Below are 12,089 nucleotides of genomic sequence, written 5' to 3' on the forward strand. Positions count from 1 at the left end.
AATAAATAGTTACAAAATTGGTATGAAATTCTCATCATTTGGTATTGACAACAGATATAAAAAGTTAAATTTGAATAAAGAGAGTCAGAATTAAACAATGTATGGTAAGTCATGTATCTTTAAAGGTAAGAGAAAATTATTCTCTTCGTTACCTCATTAATTTATAAGTTATGATTTAGGAGCCAGAGGAGAGTATCAGTGCAGTTTTTTTTCCTCTGTCCTAAACCAATTTTTGAAAATTATTACAGTTGACCCTCGAACAATGCTGGATTTGGGGCGCCAACCCCATACATAGCCAAAAATCTGAGTATAACTTTCGAGTCCGTCAAACAAAACCACTAAAAGCATACTGTTAACCAGAAGCTTCACCCATAACATAAACAATTAACACATATTTTATATGTTATATGTATTTATACTATATTATTATTATAAACTAGAGAAAAGAAAATTTTATTAAGGAAGTCACAAGAAAGAGTAAATATATTTACTATTCATTAATTGAAAGTGGAGCATCTTAAAGGTCTTCATCCTTGTTGTCTTCATGTTGAGTAGGCTGAGAAGGAGGAGGAAGAAGAGGAAGGGCTGATCTTGCTGTCTCACGTGTGGCAGAGGGGGGAGAGGTGGAGGAGGTAAAGGGAAAGGCAGAAGAATTGGGCACACTCAGCATAACTTCTATTGAAACATATTTGTATATGAGTGAAACTACACAGTTCATCTTCATGTTGTTTGAGGGTCAGCTAGGAGAGGAGAAAAGTAAGAGTAAACAAAATGTCAAGTTGGGGTTGGGTGGGTAGAGATGGGGAGGCCCTGGGAAAAGGGAAACTAAATGTAAAGTTAGAAGCAGCAACCTCAGTGGGGAGAGGGGGTGTGTGCAGAAACCGGCATAGAGGGCTGTTTCACAGATTAAATGCAAGCACTGGCAACTTCCACTGTAGCACTCCAAACTTCTCCCTGAATATCCGTGCTTTTCCCTACTCGTACCTTCATTTACTGGCTTTTGGGCCTTTTTTCCTATGCAGCAGAAAGTGGGTTCATAATAGTCAAGGGATGACAAAGAATTAACATAAACCAAATTTTGAAAACTTAAATAGCAAACTAATTATCCTTGAAAATCTAAGTGGGGTGAAGGTGAGGGTTGTGAGTGCAGCATGGGAATCTCAGTGGGGCTCTTGAAGCCTGTGAGCGTTATTATTTTATAAGGGAGATTCAAGCATGAGTGGGAAGATTGGATTCCCAACTCTACAGTTTGATGAAGAGTTTGATAAGCATGTTTTTAAGTGAATTTCCAGCTTTCTCAGGCTAATTTCTTAAAACTAATTACCTCATTCTTAATTTAAATATGTAAATTCATTTTCTGTAAATTTTAAAATGTACATGTGTATAAAAATGTCTTTTCATCCCCAGATATTATAGCTATGGGAAACAAGTTGCTGAATTTTTTATCTAATCCTCATCATATTTTAGACACTGAAAGTTGTATTAAATAATGATGGTTCTATTACTTTGCACACTATCAGCATGACATTTTATGTTTCTAGTCTCCTTTTCCCAGCCCACTGTAACAAACAAGACTTTTTAAAACAATAAATCATATCTTCTTTTATCAACTTATTTTTAAAAAGTTATTCCTTACTCAATTCAAACAGAGAAACAAATTTCTAATGGCATCCATGTGCACTGTTACTAATGATAACTACCAAACTTTTAAGGACATACAGAATTACTGCATATTTAAACAAACTTAATATGCTCCAGAGAATTCTTAAAGTATTTCTGTGTTTGGCAATCTCTACTACTTCCACACCATATATTTATATTCTCTTTTTATTTTTTCTTTTTCAAGTTGTTTTCCCACAGCATTTTTATATTAGGACATCTCTGTTAGCTATAAACTTTTAGAAGTTTATTTTTAACCCTTGCATTTGTACTCTATTGCATTTATAGAACAGAAATCTGTCCCGTATAACAAACCCCTTCTTTTAAGTTCCAAGCTGGCATTTCAGACTGTGACCAGTTGGACAGAAACTTCATTCAGTCACTGACAGTTCATTCTGGCCAGACGAGTGCAGCTGGGGGATTAGAATTTTTTAGCCATTGAGTATTTTTTACTAGAGAAAGATTTGTGGTGTTCAAAAACAGTCTAGTTTATTCCATATATCCTTACAAGGTCATAAACAATCTAAGAATTACCTAATCAGTATATTGTTCTTGCTACACAGGAAAAAAATTTGTGGGAAGAAACAAAGAATTGTTTTTAACTTGGGAAATAATATTCACAGTGATTTATGTATGCTGTATTTTTTGGAGACACACAAATTTACCCTGAGATAACTGCTTTAGGACAAGTCAAACATGCTTTATGCTTTATCTGGCTAGAATTCATACAACTTCAATAATTATTTATACTGAAACTAATCAATGAAAACACAGTATATAGTGTAAAAAAGAATGTTTCCCCTCAATATCCTTGTGAGAAATAGACAGTCACTGATAATCCAGTAATTCTGATCACAGCTTCCACTGAGTGCTATGAAAGCATCAAAAATAATCCAACTTGGGATACGTGAAGTAGGAGGGCATGGGACCATCTCCTGAAGTAACTTCTGAACTCAGTACTAAAGAGGGAACAGGTTTTATTAATGTAAAGAAAATGAGGAAAGAATATTCCAGAAAGAAAGAATAACGGAACAAAACACAGCATTTGGAAACAGCATAATGTTTACAGGGAACAATAAGTTGGTCAGAATTTCTGGAATTTAGAGTTGTGAGTAGAAATTCCAGGCAGGCAATGGAATGAAGGCATGAGCAATGGCCTAGTAGCAAAGGGCCAAGAATGTCATGCTAAGGAATTGAAATCTTACTCTGTAGCTTAAGGGGAATCATAGTACAAACAGACATGCTTTTTTAACAGATTATACCAATGAGAAAGGCAAGTATTAGTGAAGTAAAATTGATGCCAAAGATACTGGTGTGTAGGATATTATAGAGAGCAGGTGTAAGATCATGGGGATCTAAGTAAGGTAGGGGTAGTGGGCATGAACACAAGAGAAGAGCCAGGTGAAGGGAACCTCCCTTCTGCCCTCTGAAGTTTCAATGATTGAGTCTGCTGAAATAAATTTGCAATAAACAGATTAACAGGAGAAAAGGCATAAAAATTTAGTGCCTGCACTGGGATATCACCGTGAGTACCCAAAACCCAATGAGATAATATAAAAAGCTAATATGGCCTTCTTCACAAGGGAAAGGGAAGTGGAGGGCTTCAGGGACTTTTAGAACTAAGAGTAAATAATTTTTAGGGGAGATGAATGGGCAGAAGTAACAGACAATGGCCTCAGAAAAAGATCCTCTGGGCTCTTCAGATGGTGCCAACTCTACTTTCCTGGAATTAATCTTCCTTGTTTGATGAGATTATGAGCAGGGGGAGGGGAGGTAACTTAAGGTAACTGCATACCTTCTGGAGAAATTTCCCTAGTCTGACGAGGGAACTTCAGAGAAAGCCTCTCCCTGTGCTTTGGGAAAGACAGAAAGTGGGAGAGAAGAAGGTGGGGGAAGGTCAGAGAGATGTGGGCACTAAGGCTAATTCTTTAGTTCAAAGTGCTCAGCACGTAAAGGCACCACACGTTGCAGTATCATTTTTTCTGAGCTCCAATAAGAACCTAGTTAATACATATTTAGAAGACCAAAAAAAAAAAAAAGACTCCACATAATTGTATAGACTGATTTTATAGCACAGCAGAGAGATTCGGGGTTTTTATATTCTCCTTAGCTGATACCACTGCCATTGCTATCAACTAAGGAAAATATGATTAAAAAAGAAAAAGAAGAATAAGAAGCCTTGAAGTAAATGGCTTCAACTTTAGATTAGAGATGCCCAGGAAGAAATTAGCTGATTTTCTTAATATAAATCTCATGGAAAGACACTAGTTCTAATGCAGGAGTCAGTTAATGTAAGGTGATTAAAATGATGAGTCTGACTGAGATTGCAGAGAGGGTACTGAATAGAACTGAAACTAGAAATGGGCACAGAACAGATACTTAGGTGATAGCAATGTCACAGGGCAAACCCTAAAGCCGGGGTTCAGCCCAGGAGGCCACATGGATTCTTGGCTTGGCACACATGAAGAAATTCAATAATTAGCTAACAGAGTGAAGTGAAAGCAGGTTTATTAAGAAAGCAAAGGAATAAAAAGAGGGACTACTTCATAAGAAGATCAACCCCAAGGGCTATTAGCTGGCTATTTTTATGGTTATTTCCAGACCATATGCAAAACAAGGGGTGGATTATTCATAAGTTTTCCAGAGAAGGGGTGGGAATTCTCAGAACTGAGGGTCCCTCCCACTTTTAGACCATATAGTATAGCTTCCAAATGTTGCCATGGCATTTGTAAACTGTCATGGTGCTAGAAGTGTCTTTTAGCATGTTAGTGTATTATAATTCGTGTATAATGAGCAGCAAGGAAGACCAAAGGTCACTTTCATTGTCATTTTGATTTGGGCCAGCTTCTTTATCACCTCCTGTTTCATCCGCAGGGTTTTTATGATCTGTGTTTTGTGAAACCAATCCTGCCAAACTCCTTTCTCATCAAGGTTAAAGGACACCAAGAAAGACTATCTCAGAGGTGTGGACAGAATTGAGGAGAGACTCATACAAGCCAAAGGGAAGTGGGAGTTCAAAGGGAAACTCCCACTTCAAGGAGAGAGAGGGCAAATTGTTACTGGAGCAGCTACCTCCTGTAAAGTAAAATCTGAAACATTTTCGACTGCAATTTAGTGATGGAGAGGTCACTGGGTATCTTTGGTGTTGGGTTTAGGGCACTTTCATGGTAGTACAATGGATAAACAGGAGTAGAGAAAAACAAAACTCATTTTAAAAACACATATAATACATAAAATACATATTCTCTAGCCAGATAATATATAATCAGAGAATTCTACTCCCTCCCTGCCCTTTCCTTGAAGGGACACACACTTTTTGTTTTTAGTTTTGAATGGGAGAAATGGGGAAAGTTCACAGGGTCAGGAGAAAGAGCCGTAGAGGACACTGATGAGAGCGAGGAACCAGGGAATAATTAAGAACCAGTGGAAGGAAAGGCAATCAATTCAAGAGAAATGTAGCGGCATCTGCCTCCCACAGGAGAAAACTACAGGAAAGGAAGGACTGATGTATGCTTAGGTGGCTGCATTTTTTGGATTAACCCATTTGAATTTAGTTTGCAAGTGTTGCTATGCACCTTCAGATGAATCACAGCCACAGATCTTTAGCTTACCATTTTCCTGCTCTCAAGCACTTAAGCATAGACAAGTGAAACAGCAAGGTAAAACTGTGCTAACAGGGTAGAATTACACAAGTAAGGTAAAATTACAAACTTAAATATAGTATTAAGATAAAGCAGTCTTGTAACAAATATTAGGTACCTGCTATATACCAAGCACAGTGATAAGGATTTTACAAGCATTAAGTAACTGTCTTTATTATTCACAATAATCAAATTAATTTAGTACCATTATTATTTCCATACCATAGATGAGGCAACTAAGTCAGAGAAAATGACTTCCCCAATGTCGCACAGCCAATGAAAGCTTTATAACATCTCTATCATATAACCGTCTAAGGCTCACCAATCCCTTTGCTCTCCACATGCAACCTCTCCTTGTAGATATCAGGTATGAATTCTTTAAAAGTGCCGACTTTCCCTCTTTTGGATATACCTATATATGCACTTACCATCATCTCCTTTGATCCGAAGTTGGCCTCTCATCTACTAACTGATCCAATAATGGAAGCCAACTTCATCTTGTGGTCATAGCAGCTTCCAATGACTTAAGAAGTACTGATGGGGCTCAGAAACTGATAAACCTGTGTCCTTTGTAGGGACATGGATGAACCTGGAAACCATCATTCTCAGCAAACTGACACAAGAACAGAAAATCAAACACTGCATGTTCTTACTCATAGGCAGGTGTTGAACAATGAGAACACATGGATACAGGGAGGGGAGCATCACACACTGGGGTCTGTGGGGGGGAACTTGGGGGGGGGACAGCGGGGGGGGGGGCGTTGGGGAGGGATAACATGGGGAGAAATGTCAGATATAGGTGATGGGGAGGTAGGCAGCAAACCACACTGCCATGTATGTACCTATGCAACAATCTTGCATGTTCTTCACATGTACCCCAAAACCTAAAACGCAATAAATAAATAAATAAATATATATATATATATATATACATATATATATATATATTTTAACTGATAACCCAAAATATGGCACTTTGACATGCTGAACTAAGGAAACAGTCTTATGATTTCCTTGACCTTCCCCCAACCCATTCTGTCTCTCAGTTCTCCCAAAGCACAGAATGAAGCTACTCTCTGAAGTCTCCTTACCTAGCTAGAAATCAGAACGCCAAAGAACACAAGTGCCTTCGTCCCTTTCCTGAAATTTCACTAACCAGAGAAGATTAAAACTTATATCACAGAGGAAGAAACTAAAAATCATAGAACCCACCTAGAACCCAGAAGAACTTTGTCCCAGACTATTGTCCCATTCAATTCCCAAAGAGAGTCATTTACAAACAATTGTCTGCTCTTTTGACCCATTCATTTATAGACCCTCCACTTCCCTTTTCCCAATGAAGAAGGTATTAGTTGTCAAACACGTCTTTTTTTTTCTTTTAGTTTTTATATTTTGTATGACTTCCATGTGCACGTGTGCACATTAGTTTGTTATGCTTTTCTCTTTTTAACCTTCTTGTAACGGGGTGTCAGCCATGACTCTATGATTGGGAGGAAAGGTATAATCCTCTTTCCACTCCTACAGTTTTCACAATGAAAAAAGACTCAGATACTACTGAAATGAATAAAAAGCTGTGAAGCCTATACAATTTAAAATGTGAGGAACTCAGAAAAAAGGAGAAAAAACTATTTTGAGACTATCTAAATGTTTGGGAACAGGAACTAGTGACTTCTATCTAGTGCATCTGGGGATAGCCATGTATGGGGGGAAAATCAGTTTAGTGACTAAAATCAAACTTTTATACTCTTTCACTGAGTTGAAAATAGTGAATTAAGAAATAATATTGTTTTTAAATCCAATGTTCAGTTGCCAGTTAATGAAATATTAATTAATGAGGATTTTTTTCCATAAAATTATAAGATAATTTATTGTTTTAATTTCACAAACAAAGCAGATCATTTCATTGACTTTTCAAATTTCTTACAGTATTTTTTTCTCTACTTTTACTGTTTTTTCTCTTTGAATTGCTGATGGGATGATCTAATTACAAAGAGGTCAATTTCAGCATTTGACCATTATATGGTCAATATAAAATTTGTTTATTATTATATAAATATATATATATTATATATATATTATTATATATTATATATGTAATATATATAAACAAAATAAACTTTGTTATTATATATATAATATAAACTTTGTTTATTATATATATATAATAATAAAGTTTCTTCAGCTATAAAGTAAGATAATAATATGTACGTTCACACCATAAAAAATACATAGAATTGAAACTCTGAATATTAACTGGGGATAGTGATAGAGAGGAAAACTATATTTAAAATGAGTTATTCAACTAATGCTATAGAGGAAGAGCTTCGCAGAGAAGTTACTTAACAGAGAAAGAAAAGAAATGGACCCAGGTGAAGGAAACACTGTTCTTTTTCAGAACCTCTGAACATGTATTTTAAAAGAAAAATCTTCACCAGCAGTATATTTCTATATTTGTATTCACATTATTGGAACATTTTTGTTCTTCATTTAGCTGGTTAACCTGACACTGTTGAATTTCTAGTGAGTCTGTTTTAAGAGGCCTCTGTCAAAACGTCTCTCCTCCCATATCCACAGTAAGTAAAAGAGAATTCTATATCAACAATACAGGGTGTTAGATATTTCAGTTGGTTTGAAGGACTCTATAACACTTCCTTCTCAAGCCTTATTTGAAAGAGTAGATTCTTTTCCTGCTTTAACTTGAGTCTTCCCTAATAAGTAAAAAAGAAAAAGAACCCTCAAGGTCTCTTGATTCATATAAATGTAAGTGGTCACTCTAGTTGAAGAGTTTGTCATTCTCAGCATCTTTAATAATTTTCCAGGGTACACTGTGCCTCTACCACTACTAGCTGATTAATACAATATGTCTTTACATGCAGCCTTTTTATTCATTCTCTAAATTTAAATAGGGAAACAAGTATGCATTTTCAAGCTGTTGTAGCTTCCTTCCTCTTCCATGTTCACCACTATATTTAAAGTCACAGTTCTATGGAAGCACTTTCAAGAGTAGGCTTTAATAATTTACTAGGTGGCTTTTGGAAGTTACACTTAATTTAAATGCCTAATCCTTTTGTTTGTCATTGGGAGAGGGTAGTTATGACAAACTGAATGATTGCAATCCTTTTTCATATAAAGTCTACTTAAAACTTGCCCAGTGATAGAATTTTGTAAGCTAAATTATGTAATTCCAATAAAAGTCTCATCTACCAATTTCAAAAAATAGCAACCATTCATTTATTATAATTCACTATATTAACTATGTACACCTATTTGATACAATCTTATGTATATCTCAGGGCAGGATCATACTTATATATCTGTTGGTAATAATCCTTCTTTGAATTAGATGCTAAATTAGCCCAATATTATCAGATTTTAGACACAATTACATTTAGTCTTGAGTCATGTGTATACTTTTGCACTGCATAGACATTAAATAATAATGAGAAAAAATTGATTGGTTTTTATTAAATGTCTGTGAGGCAATATTGTGGTTTATGAACGGATTTCTAAGATCACTGCACATTCAGCTATATTTATTTTCTTGATAATTATCCTGCATAGATAGATGTTTGCTACATGTTCACTTATTTCTTTCCTTTTATGATTTTAATAAAACAGTTTCAAAAAATTTATTTTAATTCTGAAAGATAATGCCACTAAAAAAGAAATTGTTAAAAGGCAGAAATTCTTAAGATACCAGATTAAAAGAATGAAATTTATACTACCTAAGCACACAAAATTTAAGCTGCTCTCTGCATACAAAATGAAATAAAGAACCGAGACAAATTTATTTGTATAATAAAACCCAAAGTGTCACTTTTACCTATACTGTAATATTTAGATTATTAATGGTAAAATATTTCTATATTGTATTACACAAATAATTTCTCAAAGTCTATCATTTATAATGAGTTCCTAAATTATCTTCCAGCTCCACACTTCCATGACTTTATTTCAAAACGTTGACCCTGTTTTAAAGAAGTAAAACGTGATAGCATCTAGTTGTCTAAATACATAGCATAAAAGTTTATGTATAAGATGCTGAAAAAATTAGAATTAAGATTTATAGCTAATAAAAAAATTAGTTTAAATAAATTGGTTCTAAGAAGCTAGTTACAAAAGGAAGATAATCCACCCATCTTTACTATAAATGAAATAGAAACTGCGCTGATTGCTAGAAGATAATATACAACCTCTTTGCAGGGTGTGAGGCAAATGCACTTGGGAGTATCTTCTGTTCTGATAAGGGACCTTAAAGGTCCTCTGCCTGGGTCAATATAAATCATGGTTCTCATTCTGCTGGCTCCTGGTTACTATACCTAACTCCTCAACTCTTGTTGGTCTTTGGTTCCAAAATTATTCCTGTACTTTGGACTATGAAGATTGTGCATTTTTTATGGACAAGTGCTCAGCTTTGAACCTCTGGATCTCCTCCACATTGACCACTTAATTCAGTGCATATTGACCTTCACGTATTACTTGTCAACACATGTAATATCTTTGAACAATAGCTCCTAAGGACTACAAACAACACTTTACGTACTATCATCTAGATACACTATTATTATTTATAACGGGGCTTGCCAATAAGCACAATGCAATATGTTTTTCCCACTTGTCAAGGAAAAAAAAAGTGTTGTTTTAAATATTTATACCTAATTTCAATGAGCTATCCTTGAGAGGTTCTCACACTGATTGAAAAACATGATGCCCTCCGCCCAAAACTATTTGTAAACATTTATCAGAATTCATGAACCAGCATTTGCATGACTTTGAAGTGTTAGATGCTCTGGCTAGAGAAGGCTTATGTAATGATGCTTAACAACTAAAATTGTAACTAATGGGAGTTTAAATAGGTAGTGTAGTGACTGAACACCTCATTGCACTAGTAATATTTATTGATCTTACTATGTGGAAAAAAAAACTTGGGTTTGAATCCTTGAGCTCCTAGAAAGGTCAGGAGGGAGGAGAATACTACCTAAGATCTGGAAAACAATTTGATTGGACTTAAATGAGTAAAATATGAGAAAATAATGATTGTCTCCTCCTCTCATAAAATATGAAAACCAAAACAAAACAGGAGTAGTAAAGTATTGCTAAAAGTTTTATAGATAAGCTTGTTCCATCAGCAGCATGTTAGCTATTAAACAAGCTGTCCCAATTCCTGCCAGCATCAGAGGAACTTTGCACAGGGCTGTGATGGAAGCCTAGATCCTTTGAGAACAGGAGTATGGTACGGGCATTGAGAAATGCTACCTTAACTAGATCTCACACTTTAGAGCCAGCAGATAATCTAAAGCACTGTTTCTTTTAAAAATGATGCTTTGAAGAGCCATTACTTGCTTAAAGAAGGAAGGCTGACTGATGCTAAGAATGTTTTTCTTAGCTTTCAGATTATAAAAACACAAGAAATTCACAAGTATTTAACACTCTGCCTTTTTAAACATAATCAATGGTTTTATTAAGAACAATGTCCATGTTATGAGCTTTAATTGTTAAAAAAGTATTTCCCAGATCATGAGGAAACACAATTTCAACATTTATTATTGGCAATATAATTCAGTATACTATATAATATACATTAAAAGTTGAGAGATCATAGATATATAGATATAGATATAGATATATGGATATATATAATTACATATAAGTATATATATATGCTCTTAATTTACACCCAGTTATGTTTTACTATCTTATCAACTTTGGTACAATATCAGCATTAGCATCTGCAGTTAATTTATAGTAAGAATTTTATGGCTTTTCTATGACATGAGTGATGGGACATCTGAGACAAACTTGCTATATACCTGAGGCTCCACTCTTTTCTGACATTTGCTGCTGTTCCAGACAGTAAGACCCTGTCATTCCGTACATGGAATGCCCTGTTATGACGGACATTTGTAGACAAGGTAGAAAAGCACAGGCAGAGTCATGTCATGTGCCCTTTCTGCAACCTATGTGTATGGGATACTCCTTCCCTTGGCACCCACACAAAAACCATTCGTGCATAACAGAGAATTGGGTTAAGATGAACTATTGTAAGGACAACATCTTGAAATGGAAAGAAACAGATGTAGCAGCATTTCTCAAGTGACAGCATTCTACAATGATCACTTTCTAATCCAACCAGAATCTGTGTAGGCAGTTTCACATATGTGTTTATATGTTACATGAATGAGTGATCTATTCCAAACTGCTTGTTCTTTTAGTATTTCCCTTTCTCCCTGAAAATAAAGAGTTGCTTAGGCCTAAGAGTTGACCAGATGGACTGCACAATGGTGTGCTGATACCATTTGTGCAGTGAATGGAAGAGATGATTTCAGAGCGGTCCTATTCTCAAAGGATCCAGGCTTCTATCTGTTGGGAATGGCCAAAGTCAATCTTAATAGTCCAGTTTAGGTGCTAAATTAATTCAGTTACTTAGAGAACTCCCTATCAGGGCCAGACTCTCACTATTTTCCAGTTTTGTATGACAATTTAGAGCCCCATGTATGCAAAGCAGTTCACGTCGCAATAGGAAACATACACCAACCTGTCCAAGTAAGATCATTTTTGTTTTCTTAGAGAAGGGAAGAAAAAGAGGCACACTGTGGTTAATGTTTTGCTTAGGTGATAAATCAAGGGCAGAGCCAGGAAGAGGACACAAGTTTTCTGGTTTTCACCTATGACAATGCCAAGCAGTCACACACAAGTTTTATTGCTTATGACAGCAGCCAAGTAAAATAAGACTCGGCAGCTTATGTTTTTACCATAACCAACGCCCTTCCCACAATTGTTTTAAGCAAT

This window comes from Sapajus apella, unplaced genomic scaffold (genome assembly GCF_009761245.1).
Source record: "Sapajus apella isolate SASKATOON/1434 unplaced genomic scaffold, GSC_monkey_1.0 scaffold1, whole genome shotgun sequence".
NCBI classification, from domain to species: domain Eukaryota; kingdom Metazoa; phylum Chordata; class Mammalia; order Primates; family Cebidae; genus Sapajus; species Sapajus apella.